Source organism: Microcebus murinus, chromosome 10 (genome assembly GCF_040939455.1).
Source record: "Microcebus murinus isolate Inina chromosome 10, M.murinus_Inina_mat1.0, whole genome shotgun sequence".
Classification (NCBI taxonomy): domain Eukaryota; kingdom Metazoa; phylum Chordata; class Mammalia; order Primates; family Cheirogaleidae; genus Microcebus; species Microcebus murinus.
Window position 1 is genome coordinate 39,905,829 of NC_134113.1, and position 19,638 is coordinate 39,925,466.

The 19,638-nt window shown below is 39.3% G+C and overlaps 1 long non-coding RNA gene across 2 annotated transcripts in view; it reads left to right on the forward strand.

Annotated features, from left to right (window-relative positions):
• The first annotated feature begins 47 nt into the window (after positions 1-47).
• LOC105863354 (uncharacterized) overlaps positions 48-19,638 on the forward strand; it is a 39,714-nt gene continuing 20,123 nt past the window's right edge. For both annotated transcript variants that reach the window (XR_012921424.1, XR_012921425.1), the window contains exon 1: positions 48-18,185. This is a non-coding gene — a long non-coding RNA (uncharacterized LOC105863354). The remainder of the gene's footprint in view (positions 18,186-19,638) is intronic.

Below are 19,638 nucleotides of genomic sequence, written 5' to 3' on the forward strand. Positions count from 1 at the left end.
TTTCTGCGCGCGTGCGCGGAAGCGCGGCCCGGCCGCGGACGGGAGCGCGCTCTGCTGCACTGCGCTGGGGCAGACGGACGGCTCTGGGCGTGGGCGCCGCGGCTCGGGGGCGGGTCCCGGCCGGAGGCAGATGTGCGCTTCTGGCTGCCCGGCGGAGGCGGCGGGGCTGTGAGGTGTCAGCTGGGGAAATCTGGCGGCCGCTTGGGAGCAAGAATGGAGCTTCGGAGCCGCGCAGCCCAAGTCTAGGCAGCCGGGGCGGCCCACGCCCACACACCCAGCTCTCCTGCTCCGGGACCCCGCTTCAGAGACCCCGGCGGAGCCATCGCCCGGCTCCAGGGAGAAGGTTTGGTTCTGTCAGGCTTGAGTGGAAACGTGCATCACTCCTGAGACTAAAGAAGCACCCCTTCCCTCCACGCTCAAAAAGGTCACCCCGCAACCTAAGCCTCCGGGGGGCACCCGGAAAAATACGGGTGCAACTTGGGGATTCCTCCTAGAGAAGCCTTTTTTAAACGATCCCAACCTGCCTTCATTGGTCTTGAATTACTACCACATAAAAAATTTACGAGCTCAAAGCCCACACACCGCCATCTGCTCCGTTTTGGTATAACCCAGGAATTCAGAACTGAAGTCATTTAAACTGAATTCGCTGAAATGCTAACCAGATAACATGACTAAAGTCATTTTTTAAAGGATGTTATAGGGCTGGCATGGGAGGTTGCTCGCCAGAATGGGGTGATGGGACAGTTTTAGAAGGCATTTGTCTTTGTTTTTAGCTATTAAAAATTGTAGCTCTAAACAGCCCAGAGAAAGATTTAGCAGAGGTCATGGAACATGATCTATTAGAAATCCCGGTGCTAGCAATCTGTCTACTGTTAAACCCCCATCAGCCAAAGGCCACCACAAAGAAGCCTGTAGTCCCACAACATCAGATTTAAAATCTGGAGGGAGGTCACTCCAAAGAAAGAGTGGAATACCACTGGGAAAGGGAGGAGGAAGCCTTTGTAAGGTTTATGTTCCCGCCAAAGGAGTCTGAGGAGGGTCCAGAGCGAACAGGAGTCAGTTCTGGATTGGACGCTGTTTCTGCAGCGCTATGAGGAAAAGCTGGGATTAAGAAGGGATTGGATACTGTCATGAGGCTGGGACAATTTAATAACTGGGTACCCCAGTAATAAATGAAAATAGTAAAGTGGACCTGGGGCTCGTTGGTAAGAGACCAGTAATCACTCAAAGTGGCTATGGCATTTTATAGCTGCTTCATGGCAGTGGGGGAAAAGAAGGCTCTCTGTTCACTTTGCAGCTGGCTTTATCTGTGTCAGTCCTCCCAGCAACAGCTGCTTTTTCTTTCAGTCCAAGCTGATTTTCATTCTCTTAGTTCTGGCCCAAAGTAGAAATCATCATGCAACACTAGGCAGAATTGGGGTTCTGCCTTTGGAGCACCAAATTGTTTTCAGACACATGTTAACATGGACAGAAGTCATTTTCACATCAACGTTTTCATATTTAATCTTGCCCCTCCTTACCCTCATGCATTTACTGCAAATAGAAAATGGGAGTAAAGAAAGGAAAGTCAGTGAAAAAGTTGAAAGATGGCATCAATAAAGTCTTGAATGAAGTGAAGAAACTAGGCATGAAGAACAGGAGAAAATGTTTCATGGGTTCCCATCTTTAGGAGTGTTAGTGCATATGTATGGGAGGGAGCATTTATAAAATGGAGATGTTTAGTCTTCTCAATGATCTCAGGTTCACAAAGGTCCTAAGTGGAAGGATCAAGAGCCAAATTCAGCTAGTAAAAATGTTTCATTTGGCCCACATGGTAGTTTGGTAGTTTTCAAAATATATTTTAATTAGATACTGCAAATTCAATAAATCAGATTTCACTTTAAAGTCTAGATTTCTAGTTCACCTGGAAAACATGATAAGCCTTCCTGCTTATCCACTGGACCTATGGCCTGCTTTGTTTTCATTACCTGCATGGCATCTGTGGACATTTTTATTTGTGACATCTAAGAATTCTACAACTTTAACATAAAGAAAATACTAAAGGTAGCTGAAAAGAAGTTGAAACAACTCAGCTAGGGGCAGTATCTGCTTTGCTCACTGGTGTTAAGATTGAAATAAATAGTTTTTAAATGAAGAACTGAAGGAAGAAAGAAATCAAGAGCAAGAGCAGCTATTCTTGGGAAAACATGTTTAAGTTGAGGCTTGGGCTGGGTTCTGTATGGACCAGAAAATTCTTTAGATATAATCAGAGTCCCTCTTGGTAATTATAGAGCTCTTATCTATAGCTCAAATTTGAGACAGTGTATTCAGGGGACTGTAAAGGACAGCCAAGAAAGTGCTCTGATTGGGTAGATTGGCAAAAGAATGGCATAGAATTATAGAGAAATGCAGAATAGTGGCTAAAAGAGAATAAAATTCAAAGAGAAAAATAGACCTTGTTAGAGAAGAATTGAGAAATAGATTTAGAAGCAGACAGATTGGAAGTAATGGAGCATTGTTATATAAATACAGTTTCATATGTAACTTCAGAGATTACTGAAGCTAAAGCCAACATTAGAGATCATACAGTTTTAGTCCAATTCTATCAATTCACAAGTGGGAAATGATGGGGAATTTAAGAAACCCTCTTAAAATCCTAGAAGTAGGTGATAGCAGAATCATGTCTAAAAGCCTCCTGAATCTTCCACATCTAATACTATTGCCTCTACCCCATATTTCTTCTGTTGCAATTATCCTCAATGAATTATTTTGTCCATTGAATATTTTTTACTGTGATAAGAGCAATTAACATGAGATTTACCCTCTTAAATTTTTAAATGCGCAATACAGTATTAACTATAGGTACAATGTTGTACAGCAGATCTCTAGAACTTATTCATCTTACATAACTGAAACTTTATACCTATTGAACAGTGACTCATTTCCCCCTACCTCAACTCCAGGCAACCACCATTCTTCTCTCTGTTTCTATTAGTTTGACTATTGTAGATACTCCACATATGTGGAATCGTGCAGTATTCATTCTTCTATGACTGGCTTATATAATGTTCTCCAGGTTCATCCATGTTGTCATATTTGGCAGGATTTCTTTTTTTTTTTTGAGACAGAGTCTCGCTCTGTCACTTGAGCTACAATGCCATGGAGTCAGCCTAGCTAACAGCAACCTCAAACTCCTAGGCTGAAGCAATCCTTCTCTCTCAGCCTCCTGAGTAGCTGGGATTACAGGCACATGCCCACATATGCTAATTTTTTCTTTTTTCTTTCTTTCTTTTTTTTTTTTTTAGTAGAGACGGAGAGTCTCGCTCTTGCTCAAGCTGGTCTCAAAATCCTGGCCTCAAGCAATCCGCCCACCTCAGCCTCCCAGAGTGCTAGGATTACAGGTGTGAGCCACCTTGCCCAGCCTTTCCTCATTTTTAAAGGCTGAATAAATATTCCATTGTGTGTGTATATATATATATACACACACACACACACACCCCACATTTCTTTATCTATTCATCCATCAATGTATATTTAGGTTGTTTCCATATCTTAGCTATTGTGAGTAATGCAATGAACATGGGAGTGCATATTATCTTTTTGAGATTCTGATTTTACTTCTTTTGGATATATAACCAAAATGGGATTGCTGGGTCATATGGCAGTTCTTTTTTCATATTTTTGAGGAACTGCCATACTGTTTTCCATAGTGGTTGCACCATTTTGCATTCCCACAAATAGAGTATGAGGATTCTAATTTCTCCACATCCTCGTTATCTTTTTTTTTTTTTAATGGAAGCCATCATAACAGGTATGAGGTGATACCTCAATGTGTTTTCAATTTGCATTTCCGTGATGATTAGTGATGTTGAGCACCTTTTCATATATCTGTTGACCATTAGTGTTTCTTCTTTGGCGAAATATCTACTTAAATCCTTTGTCCATTGTTTAATCAGATTATCTGGGGCTTTGTGCCATTGAGCTGTAGAAATTCACTGTATATTTTGAATATTAATCCCTTATCAGATGTATGATTTACAAATATTTTCTGCTATTCTGTAGGTTGCTGTTTCACTTTGTTTCTTTTGCTGTGCAGAAGCCCCTTAATTTGATATAATCTCACTTGTCTAATTTTGCTTTTGTTGCTTGTGCTTTTGATGTCATATCTAAGAAATCATTGGACATTGCCAAGTCCAATGTCATGAAGTCTTCACCTATGTTTTCTTCTGGGAGTTTTACAGTTTCAGATTTTACATTTTACTTTTTAATCCATTTTGAGTTGATTTTTATGTATGGCACAAGATAAGGGTTTAATTTCATTTTTTGCATGTGGATGTCCACTTTTCCCAGCACCATTTATTGAAAAGACTATCCTTTCCCCATTATGTAGTCTTAGCACCCTTGTCAAAATTCAGTTGACCATAAATATGTGGGTTTATTTCTGAGCTCTCTATTTCATTGGGTCATATGTCTGTTTTTATGCCAGTACCATACTATTTTCATTACAATAGTTTTGTAATATATTTTAAGGCCAGAGGGTATGATGCCTTCAGCTTTGTTCTTTCTCGAGATTTTCTATTCGGGGTCTTTTGTGGTTTCATATGAATTTTAAGATTATTTTTTTCTATTTCTGGAAAAAAATGCCTTTGGGATTTTGATAGGGATTACAATTAATCTGTAGATCACTTTCCATAGTAGGGACATTTTAACAATATTAATTCTTCCAATCCATGAACATGGGCTATATTTCAATTTATTTGTGTCTGTGATTTCTTTCGTCAATGACTTGTAATTTTCAGCATACAAGTCTTTTACCTCCTTCGTTGAATTTACTCCTAAATACTTTATTTTTTGATACTGTCATAAATAGTATTGTTTTCTTAAGGCAGGGAGTTGCTATTTTGACAAGAGAAACCCAGCACACATTACCAGTACCCTACACTCCTATTTTAGTGAAGTGAGGACAATTTTTCTGCACTCATATTCTGTATGAGTGATGTAGACAAAACCTTACCTGAGATTGAAGGAAATATATGGAATTAGCATGTGTGATAGCCAACTTCCAAGAAGACCCCCAATGATTCTCATATCCTGGGATGCATACCTTTGTACCCTCTCACACTAAGTAGGGCTAATCTGTGGAACCAATAAGATATTCAGAACAGTGGTGTGTGATTTTTGAGGCCAGCTCATAAAAGGCATCAGTGCTTCTGCCTTGTTCTCTCTTGAATCCCTATTTCTAGGGGAAGCAAGCTGCCATATCATGAAGACATTCAGGCAGTTTTATAGAGAGGTCTACATGGCAAAGAACTGAGGCTTCCTGCCAAGAACCAGCACTGATTTGCCAGGCATGTAAGTGAATTGCTGTAAAAGTGGATCCTCCAGCTCCAGTCAAGCCTTCAGATGGCTACAATCCCAGCTCTCATGTTGACCATGAACTTATTAGAGACTTTAGGCCAGCACCAGCCACTTAAAGTACACCTAAATTCCTGATCTACTAAAATTGTGTAAAATATAAGTGGTTATTTTCCTAAGCTGCTAAGTTTTCAGATAATTTGTTATACAACAATAAATAATACAGTGTGTAAAGCCTGAAACTCTCAAATCATTTGCAAAGTTTTATGTTTACAAGAATCCAGCAGGATCAAAACATTCAGTCTGCCGGGCGCGGTGGCTCACGCCTGTAATCCTAGCACTTTGGGAGGCCGAGGCGGGCGGATCGCTCAAGGTCAGGAGTTCGAAACCAGCCTGAGCGAGACCCCGTCTCTACCAAAAATAGAAAGAAATTAATTGACCAACTAAAAATATATATATACAAAAAATTAGCCAGGCATGGTGGCACATGCCTGTAGTCCCAGCTACTTGGGAGGCTGAGGCACTAGGATCGCTGAGCCCAGGTTGCTGTGAGCCAGGCTGACGCCACGGCACTCACTCTAGCCTGGGCAACAAAGTGAGACTCTGTCTCAAAAAAAAAAAAAAAAAAAAAAAAAAAAAAAACATTCAGTCTGACTTAATGAAATTGGTTATTTTTTCCTCAACTTTTCTCCCATAGAAGAAATGTGTAATCTATTTGGTTGTTATTCTTGTAGGGGGCGGTGGAGGTGTGATGTGCAAATTTCTCCTTCCCAGGAAATGTGAAGGTTGAGCTGTTCATGTCCCCGAAAAGATCGGTGCTAATAACTTGGGGTCAGCCTTCAAGGGCCATCAATATACTTATGAAAGAGAAGAGGATGGAACTTTGTGTTAAGAAATAATGAGGATTGGCCAGGCTCAGTGGCTCACACCTGTAATCCTAGCACTCTGGGAGGCCGAGGCAGGTGGATCGCTCAAGGTCAGGAGGTCAAAACCAGCCTGAGCAAGAGCAAGACCTCGTCTCTACTGAAAATAGAAAGAAATTAATTGGCCAACTAAAAATATATAGAAAAAATTAGCCAGGCATGGTGGCGCATGCGTGTAGTCCCAGCTACTCGGGAGGCTGAGGCAGGAGGATCGCTTGAGCCCAGGAGTTTGAGGTTACTGTGAGCTAAGCTGACACCATGGCACTCTAACCCGGGCAAGAGTGAGACTCTGTCTCAAAACAAAAAAAGAAGAAAAGAAAAAGAAATAATGAGGATTTGAAACAACAATATATAGATTTAAAAGGTGGGGAAAGGAGATTATCTGCGTAGCAAGAGTGTAGATTGCTGGATCTGAATTTGGTTTAGAGCACACCCTGCTTCTAGGAAATAGCGAGTGCACTCAGAGAAGAAAAGATTCCCCAGCAAGAGCAAGATTCCTCAGGAGCCTCATGGATCAGGGACTGCTCAGCCCCCAGAGCCTTGCCTCATTCTATGCATGGGGGCAAATTTCTCTTTTGTACCAGCACTGCATCATTTTACTACTCCTTAGGAATAACTCAAGGTGTGGCCATGGCAAGCAGTGCCAACTAGGTTTTACTCTATGCCTTTTGACTCTCACCCTATGCCATGTTCCAGAACACCTGTAAGCTCAAAGGGTCCCCCTGAGTACCATGTTTCCCCCAAAATAAGACAGGGTCTTCTATTTATTTTTCCTCAAGACACCCTAGCGCTTATTTTCAGGGGATGTGTTATTCTCTCTGGGCTCAGTAGAAGACTACTTGCTGAAGCTTTTCCCCTATCCCCTGGTGTTTGTGGGGGATGAGAGAGGCCCACAATGCTGAGTAAAATGGCAGCCACAGCTGTCCTTCTTCCCCCTGGGGACACACAATATCTAACGTGGAGAGTCCAACTCCTCACTTCACTGAGGACACTTTCCCCTTAAAGCCTCAGCTTGCAGCACGCACAGGATGGCCGGCACCTGACTGGGGAGCCGACCTTGTTGGTGGGGCTGCCCGCACCTTTCTGGTCACCTCTGGGATAGTAGCTGTCACCACGATGGGGCAGATGAGAAGGGCTGCTTGTCTTCTTTACCGCTCCACAACAAAATGCATGGGTTGTGCAGATATGCTACATAGCCACGTCCATCACTGGGTCTTATTTTTTTTCAGGGTAGGGCTTATATTGCACAAATACTTAGAAATCCTGCTAGGGCTTATTTTATGGGTAGGTCTTCTTTTTGGGGAAACACGGTACCTGCAAGTAGGGAGAAAGGAAGAGTATCCGAGAAAGGCTCGAATGAGCAAGCTTGAGACCCTCTCCTCTTTCTAACTGAGAAAATGATCAGTGAAAGCCCTATATGCATATACATATTTTTTCTAGGGAGAAAGTCTACAGTTTTCATAAGATTTTCAAATGAGTATATGATCCAAAAAATGCTGCTCAAATCTAGGAACATTTAAAATGTTAAATCTGTATTTTTGTAAGTACTATTTCCTTCTACATAAATGAAAAGTTTTTACTGGAAATGTTTACTATATTATGGTATTATTTTGATGGTATTACATTAATTGATATGAGTGGTTTATAAATGATAATCTCCATGAGGACAAGAATACCAATCCCATAAATAATACTTAACATACTGCTTTCTCAGAGTAGTTATTCTGTAATTATTTGTTAAATGAATGAATTATAAATGAAAAAGGTAAGAAAAAAGGAAAGCATGTATGAGCCTATGGAGGATCAAAATTTCACATAATGTATGTCCCCTGGGGGAAAAAAGATGAAGTTATAACTACTTTGTTAAGATCAACATACTATGTTTTGGTTTAAAATACAAAATGGATCAATATATGCTAGTTAATCAGCATTCTCCCTTCCCCCCTTTCCCCAAATCCATTCTTTTTCTTTTTTCTGCCTCTGTTGCTCACGAATTGATCACAAAAGACTGAATCCTACCCCTGTCTTGCCAAGTCAGCTGTTGTTTGGGCTTGGTTAATGGGAGGCCCTGGCAGAAGATAGGAGGACGGAGAGAAAGAGATCAGAGTATTTCTTCCCAGTCGCCCCTACTTTGACAAATCATCTTTATAAGAAGCCTCATCCCTGTTAGACTACAGTGCTCACCTGGTGGTCCCTTTTGTATGGTTCTAGCTGTCATCTGACTTCTGTAACGCTCTCTCCATTTGCTGTGTCCCTCAGCCTTAAGGGTATTGCTAATCTCTGGATGCCCACCATCCCTTGTTTATCTGCTTAACCACATCATGGTAAGTAGTACTCTCACTAACACTTCTTCATTTGGACCATGTGGAAGAAATTCTGTTTCCTATAGGGGCTCTGACTGCTATACACTGTGTGTGCCAGTCATGTACTTCATGTACATTATTTTATTTAATCCTCATGAGAAGCCTGAGAGCTAGAGTTAGCCCTTTTCTGTGAGTTAACATCATGGCTACATGAAGCTGCACCAGTGAGACTGTAGACGTCTACACATTGAGTGGTTTACAAATAACTAATGATGCATCAACAATTCCTGAAATCAAATATACAGACAACAGCTAATAGGCTATCAGGCTGATACATGCTAGTTGATTATGTATCATGACTAGACAGAAAGATGTTTCTGTAAGATTACTTTTGAAATCCAATGTCAAAGACACTATTTGCTAGCTTTTCTACAACAATTCAACAACTCCAGAAGACTTTTAATTGGCTATCTACATAGTGTTTATAATTAATGTACAGCTTTAAGAGGAAGTAAAATTAATTCTTATTAATAATAAATACTTTAGATTGCTATCATCAGGCAATGAAAGCATTTGAGAGAAGTTTTATGCTATAACCCTTTGTATCAATTAGGGGAAAATGTAGAAAAATCAAAATGTGTTTTTGGTGAACTCCACATCCTTTCCATACCTCTTCTTATCTCTGCTTGCCCCTTGTATGCTGCCTTATAGTTTAAGTTATTATATTTTTTCAGAATGACTGCTGGACTACAGGACTAACTTCCACATGTCTTCACTGACCCAAACCCACACTGGGAACAAAGTGGGTGTTCTTTGCACTTTGTCTTAAAAAAAAAAAAAAAAAAGAGGGGCTATTGATTTGGCTTGTGTGAAACAAGGAGGTGGCCCCACCTAACTGATGTTCACTATTCTCCCACCGCTGGTTCTAGGTCAGGATACTCTCATGGTTCAGATATGCTTAACTTAGGAAAGGAAAGGGCAACCATCGTGATGCTGAGGCCTTGACTTGGCTGTGCTGGCCCCCTGCCAAGGCTCCTGGTTAGGAGGATATTAACAGTAAACTTTTATATCAGGACTTCATTAGGATAGTATGGATGTACAGTAACTGTAGCAGGCCTAGACTCTTATCAGACCACTTCCAGAATGTTCCCTAGCACTGCTGTCCCTGACCCCTTCCCCAAATTCCTGGTCCTTCATTGGAGGGATGTATGCTGATTGGTTTATATCCCCTAAGAGCCAGGGCTCTTCTCTCATTGGCTTATTTACACGTAGGAATCAAACAATAGAGTTGGAAATCTAACTATAGTTGGCTCAACTGCTTTATCTTATGTAGGAGAGAATTTAGTCAGTTGAAACATTTTTCTATCCTGATTTCCCAGGGTAGTCAGACTACCTGGCTTTGCTCTTATCTTAATTCTATGACCTGAGCAAAGTTACGTAAGTTCTCTGGCTGGACTCTGCTTGCATAGTTGCCATGTCATTTCTTCTTGTCTTGCCCAGGCTTGGCTAGCTCAGACAGACATTCCATTCCTTGTCATATGGTATGGGTGATGTTTTTACTTTCTTTCCTCCATATCTGAGTCCAGTTTGGTTTCCACTCTTAGTTTCTGTTTAAAGACAAAGTGTTTCATCTTTTGTTTACTTTTTTGTACCTCAAGGAAATGGTTGGGGGTGGGGGGAGAAGCTTGGTTTCGACAAGTAAGATACAAGCTACATTAGAAAACCTTGGTCCTGCTCTCTTTGCCAAGTTTTTGTTTACTCTATCTAGGTGAGAATTATATCTCATTCCTCTAGGCCCATAGAAAGATATCCTCAGACTTCAGACAGTTTCCTTAAAAAAACAAAAAACAAAAGAAAAAAATAAAAAAAGAAAAACAACAAAAAATAAAACCAAAAATTAAACAAATAAATAAAGATAGTTTCCCTATTTTATTGAGTATCCCTAGAGTCTTTACTTTCATCAGAAAGAGTCAGCCACCTAGATCATTTTCCCTATTTCACCAGCCTTTCTTGCAGCCACTTTTAATAGTGCAGAGTGAGAAAATGAAAAATGTAAGGAGATTCACTAGGTTTGTTTCTCTACAAATTTGGGGACATTCATGTGAACCTCAGAATTTATCAGTATAGCTTGAGGTGGGTGGGTAGATGAGAGGGCAGTTAGGATGTAAGCCCATTCTTTCTTCTCTGCTTTGTTTCATAATATTATGTCTTTGTATCCCTGCCTGGGTTTTTTAAATTTTTCTTTTTTTAACTTTAGGGTATGCCCCTTCTTTTGTTGGTTGCTGTTTTGGTGAATTTTCTAGACTTTTTTTAAAATTTTCAAACAGGTGTTAAGGTAGAGAAAGTCTGTGATATAGCTGGCCACCTGAACATTTCAGACATCCCCCAAACATGAGAGTTTTCCTCCGCAACTGCTTAGCTTTTAATATGCTGATATAATCAAATGTTCTAGAGAATATTCCAAGTCCCTGAACCTGAGGATCCCCTTAACTCCTTTGCCTCTCATTATTGAGATGGGTTTTTTCTATAACTGGTTACCTCATTCATTGCATGAGTTTTTCTAATTTCATTGTCTGAAATTGATGTCAAATTCAACTTTTGGGATACTTGCTGTCAGATTGGTTCAACACAGGAGGGCAATGGGGACCTACAGATTTCCAAACATATATATACACAAATTTGCGTAAATATCAGAGGGTTCAGGGACTTCCTGACCATGGTCCAAGAACCCCAGGTGAAAATCCCTGATTGTGATAAATTATAGCTTTAGTTCTTAACTAAAGTGCTTAACTTAGAAAGGACTTTGGGAATTCATCCAGTAGTTTATGCTACTGCTTCAGACAAAGTAATTCTCAGCAAATGTAGTGTAAAAGAAAGTAATAATAAACTGAGTACTGGTTCTGGGTTTATAGCTAATTAACTGTGTGATCTTTGTCACTTTAATTTCTCAACCTTAGTTTTGTCATCTGTAAAATGAAGGGTTTGAAATAGATGTGCTCCAAAGTCTCTTTCATCCCTATAATTCTAATAATAATAATAATAAGACCATCCTAAACAGATAATAATTTCCTTTTAAACAGTCATAATGAAAAGTCCACGATCTCTGCAATTAACCTCTGCTCTGTTCTCTGTCTATGACAATTTTTATTATCAGAAATTTCTTCCTGATTTTTATCCTAAATCCCTCATACTTTGGGTCTTCTTTTATTTTATTTTTTTCTCAATTCTCTTAATATTCTTTTTATCTTCCTTACCTAAATCATTCCCGGACAGGTTAAGTCTTACTACCGAAACCTTAGAAAGGACTTCCATCAGTAAAAACCCTTTTTCCCACTTCTAAATTATTAATGCAGATGGTAAATGAGACCAGACATAGTACTAACACCCAGAGACATCCCATTAGATATTCAGAGAGATAAGAAGAGCTAAACTGTTGTAGTTGTAGTATCTGGTATTCCCTACTCTTCTGTTTTAGATTATACCCTTCTAAGCTTCATTCAGAGAGAACGCAATATGGCTAAAGATACCTTATTAAGAAAATAAAATAAAAGGTAAGTCATTTATCTGAATTTATGGCCCTACTCCATTTTAGGCATCAGCATTGGGTTGCCATACTCCTATATTCCCATAGAATCCTATTCAAAATACCTGCCCATCTGGAAAGTCAATAATTTTTTTCATTTCCTTGTATTTTTTTAAATGTGTTTTTAAATTCTAGAAGTAATAATTGTGCATATTTTGAAATTTTTAAATTGCATACAATATGCAATTAAAGCCTCTTTTTCCTCCCCATTCATTCCAACAACATTTCCCAGAGTTAATCGTGGTTAATCACAGTCTTCCAATAATTTTAAGATATATACATAGATATTGAACTGTGCAAACTGTTCCATACCTTGCTTTTTTCACTTAGGAATTTATTTTAGATATCTTTCCATGGCAGCATTTATTGTTCAATTTTATTCTATTTAATGGTTTACATAGTATTCTCCTGGGTCCTTGTATATCAGTCAGAATATTTTTGTCTTTAAGTAACAGAAAACTAAATTGGCATACATGATAAGGACCTTTATTATTTCTTACAATAAGAAGTCTAGAGTCAGGTTAATTGAACAGTTTGGTGATGTCATGAACATTCAGTCAAATTCCTTCCTCTGTTATTCTAAGATAAAGGCAAGAAACCTCATGTTCTCAACATGGCTGCAGCAGCTCTCGGCATTATTCATCATGCAGTAGCAACTAGAGACAATAAAAGGACTGTTCCTTCTAATGTGCCTCCTTTTTGAATTAAGGAACACTTGCAGGTCACATTGGTTAGGATTTAATTACATGTCCATGCTAAAAACAGACTTGGGCAAAGGAAATGAGACCACTCTGATTAGTTTAGCTCAGGGGTTAGCAAATCTGGCCCATTGACTGTTTTTGTATGGCCTGTGAGCTATGAGTTTTACATTCTTAAAGGTTGGAAAAAATTAAAAAATAATATTTTATGACATTAGAAAATTATATGAAATTCAAAGTTCAGTGTCTGTAAATAAAGTTTAGGTATTCTTAAAGGATGCTTTCAAAATACAACAGCAGAATTGAGTAGTTGGAACAGAGACCATATGGCTCACAAGGCCTGAAATATTTACTGTCTGTTCTTTTCCAGGAAAAGTGTACCAATCTCTGGCTTAGACTATCACCTGCAGCCAGGAAGTCCACCCCCATCATAAGACTACGTGGTCAGTAAGTAAGCACAAACAAAACTGGGGCTCTTCCCAGCAAGGATGAAGAGGGGAAAAGAATGGATAGGTAGTCGACAATGCCTGTTTTATGTTACCACATATTTTCTCTGGAAGTTTCAATCGGCTCTCTGAGAACAGATTCATCTTTAAATGTTGAGAGGTAACAGCAAGTCATGTCTCAGTATTGGAAAGTGAGTTTGTTTTCACACTGCTTAAAGTTAGACAGAAGGTTTGGTCTAAGGGTTAAATTGTTTTCTTGTTGTTTACTAAACAAGTCCCAATTAACATGACACACAAAAACTTCTGTGTCTGACTCCTGATTACCTCTCCAGCATGCCCTGCTACCTCAAGCATATGACTCTATTGCTCCTTCAATTATGAACACTTCAAATTCCCTAAATTTACCAAGACTTTTCCTGATTCTTTGCCTTTGTCCTTACTGTTATCTCTACTTGGAACATTCTTCCCTTTTGTCTACCTAGACAATTTCTTAGGTGTAACTTTAAGACATAACTCAAGTGTTATTTCCTCTGAAAAGCCTTATAGGACCACATCTGGGGCTCTGTCTACTTTTTTTTGTCTGTGTCTTTGTTCCCTAAAAAGCACAGCCTGAAATAAAGGCTTCCTCACATTCATTTATTTGGAGAAGTGATCCCAGGGAGCAAGAGTAAAACATGATAAGACACATTAATGAGCTGGTTATCATTATAGACAATGGGGACTTCCATTGTCTTCCAAGGAGCTTCCAAGGAGCTTCCAAGGAGCCAGAATTAGAAATGTTTGCTGAGTGAGACACAGAAGAAGGAATAATCTCATCCCCTGTTGATATGTGGTTGTACCAGAGTGTTCAGTCCCTCATACTTCCATGTTTGCACAATAGAGAAGCCCTAGGCTAAAGAGCAAAAGATACCTAGAGCAGCTATCAGTTGTCATCTTGGTTCAACTGGTAGCCATGGATATGAAATGGGCTGGAGAGGTCTGATATACTCCCCAGTGTAAATTATTCAGATCTGCTAGTAATCTTCATTGTATGTAGTCTGTCACCTTGCCTGCAAGGTGGTAGCTGACAGCCATCATACAGAAGATTTAATACAAGAGCATTAGAGGAATAAGCAACAGCTCCTTATACTGTAATTGTTCTCAAGGACATAACTGATATTCATTCTTTTTCTTCCACCACTACTTGACCCAGATTGTTTGCCTGGTGGGTTGCCTAATTCTTCATCCTGGAGGGGCTGGAGCCTTTAGTTGCTTTAGTCTTATTGGATAAAGGCTATTGTGAAGTAGCTGCCCTTGCTCCTTTTTACTAATGGTGATTCAGAAGAATCTATTCACCAGGTAACTGCATACCAGGCACCAAAGGCTATGTTGATATATTCTAATGCATATACTATGCATATACTATGTTGTTATATTCTAATGCTTCACACTGCAGCTGTGATCAGAGTTATTTTTAGGTTAAGTTTACAGTAGTCTACAATCATTTGCTATGATGAGCCTGGTTTCTATAGTGGCCAAATAGGATAAATAGGTGATTGAACAGGAATATGATATGTACCAGTATGTCTACATCCAGTAAGTCTTTGATGGTGACACTCATTCTTGTATTTCCTCTCAGGATGGTGTATTTTTTCTGATTCATTATTTTAGCCAGTGAAGGTGTAAGTTTCAGGGGCTTCCATTGATCCTTCCTGTTCTTACTAAACAAGTCAAGAAACCAAGGTAAGAGTTGTACCAGTTGCTAAGTATACCCATTTCAATTGTTCACTTGGCAACTGGATATAAGCAAAAGGTGGGTCTGTGATTCCATTAAACCACTGGAAAATGAACCTGGGCCATCTGATCTCTATGAACTTCCACTCCATCTGGAGGCTATGATTGTGCTTCTAGCTTCCTGGTGTTAGTATCAGCTCAGACTCTATATCCAACAAGCCTTGAAATGCCTGAATGTTCCCTTTTTCTCAGTGTACAGTTTCTCCATAAATGGGTTGTCTTGGTCCATTTTGTGTTGGTATTATCAATGGAAAAGAGCCAAACTCTGTAAAATAATTTTAAAGACGTTTATTCTGAGCCAAATTTGAGGACCATGACCTGGAGCCACTCCCAAGAAGCCTTGAGCAAGTGGACTGTTGTGGCTGGGTTACAGTTTGATTTTATACATTTTAGGAAGACAGGGATTATAAGTAAAGTTATAAATCAGTATGTGGGAGGCATACGTTGGTTTGGCCCAAAAAGGTGGGACATCTCGAAGTGGGGGGGCTTACAGGTTATAGGTGGGTTTAAAGATTCTTTGGCTTGTAATTGGTTAAAGACATGAAGCTTTGTCTAAAGGCTTGGAATGTTTTTACATAAGGAGCTGTTATCATAGATAAGCCACAGGACATAGATTTGGGGCCAATGGTTCTAAAGGAAATAGAGTCGCAAGAAATTCAGGATGGAATTTGGGGTTTGGGGAGTTATGAAGATGTACCAGAAGAAGATGACGTAACTATATTTGAATAAATGTAGATTGTTGTACTGTACTTAAAAAAAATAACACATACCCTGAAAATAAGCCCTACGGTGTCTTCTTGAGAATATATAAATATAAGACCCTGTCTTATTTTCGGGGAAACACGGTAATATGGTGAGAACTCACCCCTGATTCATAAGGGATCCACCTCCATGACCCAAACACCTCCCAATGGGCCCTACCTCTAACACTGGGGATCAAATTTCAACATGAGGTTTGGAGGGGCCAAATATCCAATATCCAAACCATAGTATGGATGTATATCCTTTTGGGGAATGATTGGGGAATATGTAGTATACATACTTGTGCTATTATTGCAGGGTCTTTACTCAGCTTCCCTTTCAAATGATGAGCTCTAGGTCTGAGAACTTGCTTAGATCTGTAAACTCAGTGAGAGGTTGCAATTTCCCATTGAGACAGCTGGCATCAGCCTTCTGCTCACCAGCTGTCAACATTTTCTCATTATACATATAGGTCAAATAATACCCTGGTGGATGTTCATTTAACGTGCCCCAAGAAACACTATGGTCTATTAGTTACTATCACAGAGCCCTGTGGGTGAAAGCATTCTGGTTGCCACTCTGGCCTTGCAGCCCATTATTGTAATTATGTACACTTTCCTTCTGTCAGTCAAGTGCTACCATCTGGGCTCTGCTATTTTGGATTCTTATCAATGTATTTGATATTAGGAAATCCAGCACCTCTTACTGTCAACTACAGTGGATAGCTGCCACTGAGCTTCTAGAAGATGCCAGTGGCATCACTGTATTTCCAGTGTATTTCTTACTACCTTGGAAATGGGTATGTCCTCTGAGTCCCTCCAAGGAATTTAGTCAAATGCTGGGTATTCAGGTCTCATGTCATAGATTTACTCTAACATTCTAACCTCCCTGAGCCTTCTGACCCCTTCCTTAAGGCAGTCAAGACACTTCTAGAATATCTCCCTCACTTGCAATAGGCCTTCATCCTGTCCAAGCTTCAAGGAGCCACCCCAGCAGATATTAGAACCAGGGCCATGTGTCCTTGCCATATTATGAAACTTCAAGTGTTTTCCAATGTCAACATGTTCTCTCCTGCCCACCTTTATATTCTGCCCTGCCTGGCCTAACACTTTTAAAACCCACTCCCGTACCGGGTAAATATTAGCCAGGTTTTACCATTCTTTGTTTATGTACGTGCTGTTGCCTCAACTGAGGGATTTGCAGGCTCTCCAGACAAGGGGACACTATTCTCCTTAAGCAAAGCAGAGGAAGATACTTGTGCCAACACTGAGTTCAGAAGAATCTGGGGATGGGAATTCTCAGGCGTTTTCACCTAAATGAAATACCAGCATAACAGATCTCAGGATTCCATTCTTTCCCAACCAGGGAGTTGCCTTTGGCACAGAAGACTTGTCAAAGCAGTGCATCCCATCTCCTTTGCAGCTGTGCTATCTCACAGTTCAGTTCTGGGGCTGGTTATCAGCACAGTTTGCGCTACAAATGCAGAAGGCAAGCATCTCTTTAAATACTGCCTTAGAGGCTTTCTGTTTTTCACAGCCTCATTCCAGTTGCAAGTTGGTAACTTGAACCGGTCACTTTTTTTTTTAAGTCTTAAAAAATGTTAATGTTTGAGTAATCTGAAGATGTGAAAGATACGTGGCAATTTTTTGTATGGTTATGGCAACAAAGGTCTGAAATTATGTCAAAATAAAAATTTTAAATTTTAGATAAGGAAATGGATATTTATTTATCTATATATATGAACATATACATATGTATGAATCTATCTATATCTGTCTATATCTACCTATCTATCTGGCACCTAGCATGATGCCTACTGCCATATAGTAAGTTGCCAATAAATGTTCTAGAAGTCAGGAGAGAAACGATCTGAAGCAAACCAAGGGCAGGTTTCTAGGTAATCTAGAACTTCCTTTTCCTGTGATGATAATTCAGAACACCCTGTTCAGAATTTGAGCTCTTTCACTCTAAGCTACCATATAATTTCCGAATGGAAACAATGCTTTAAAAATGTACATTGAATCAATGGACAAATAGGCAGCCATCAATAAAAATGAAAATACAAAGATTACATTCTTGAGTGAATGCAAATAAAATCATATAAAATGAAAAGGTAAAAAATTGTATGTACTCTGGAATTTACTACTGTGGTCACATGTAGAAAGAGAATGAAAATAGGCCAAGAAAAGATAGAAATAGTTGTTGAAGGAAAGAGAACAGAGATAGATTTCTCTGGAAATGGACTTAATAAATTTTCATTAACTAAAAATAATGAAAATGATGTCTTATTCATGCGTTTATTGCCAGTGGCCATCTCTTCTACCACGTGGGGAGAGCTGAGAAGGAAGCCCACCTGAGAAGGAAGCCCACACTCAGAAAAGCAGGTGAGAGCTGGAGGATAAGACAGAGCCCAATGAGTCAGCCCTGGACTCATTGATACTTGAAAATTGTTAATCGCTCAGCTTCCTTTTACATAAACTAGTGAATTTCTTTTTAGCCTGAACTAGTTTGAGTCAGATCCTGAGCTTGCAACTAAAACCCACCACTAACTGAAAAACAAAAACAGTTGGTCTGTCACACTCAGGATCTTCTCTGGAGATCTATTTAGCCTGAGTTTAAACAAAGGTAAATAGGTTTTCCACTTCATCTTTATAAATGGCATTCCAGTATTGAAACTCTCCCCACTACTAGTGATTTTCTCTTTGCATTTAACTACTGCCTCTTGGTTCTTTCACAGCTGCACCTGAGATCTGGGCCAATCCCAGCTTTTTCGTTTTGCACATGGCATAATCATTTTGCTTCTTACCTCTTTCTTATGTAACCTCTGAAAAGCTGCTTTCTGTGTTGTTGGCTTTAAGCCAACCCATCCTCTATGATTTTTATATTTTTGAGCTTTAAGGCTACAATAAACCATATTGTTGTGCAGCTTGTTAAAGAGGATGTGAATTTAAAGAGGATGCAGATCTCTGAGACTATAGCTCCTGGGTGTTAAGAATGACAGTGCAGACGCAGGTACACTACTGGCTCTGCACTGTGCAAAAGGGGAGGCTCCATGAGGGCCCCAGTGAACCAAATATCTTTTCTCATATCAAAAATCATTATTTCATTATATTAAATATTTGACCCTGGTGCCAATCTAATTCTAAATTGTCTCCTTTAAAAAGTTCAGGAGTCTTGATGTCAAATTCAAAACTATGTATACTGTTTCCCAGAAATTATCTGCAATGTAAAACAAATCTAGCCATAAAAAGAATACAGTCCAGAAAAAAATGTGGATCATTAATGAATATATGATAAGGTGCTAGATCTTACTCATGATTAAAGGAATACATATTAAAATAACAATATTATACTATGTTCTACTACCAGATTGGCAAAGATTTAAAGCAGATGCTCTCAGACACATGCTGCTAAGAGCACAGGTTGTCACAAGCTTTTTGGATGGCATTTTCATAGTATTTATCTAAATTTCAAATACATCTACTTTTTGACCCAGCAACTCCATTTCTAGAAATTTACCCTACAGATATATCACATAAGCATGCAGCATATTTCACAAAGTTATTTATTGCAGCAATGTTTGTAATAGTGAAAATCTAAAATAATTCTAATTGAGTTTTAATACAGAAACAGTTAAATATAGTATATCCATACTGTGAAATATCTATATGGAATGGGGGGATTGTTAAGTGGAGAAAGCTAGTTTTAAGATTGTGTGTGTGTGAGTGTGTGTTTTGCATAAGCTCATTTGTGGGGAAAAAATGCACATGCTTAAATATCTGTAATAACATATACAAAATGGTAGCAACTCCTGGGGAGTGAAATGGTAGCAACTCC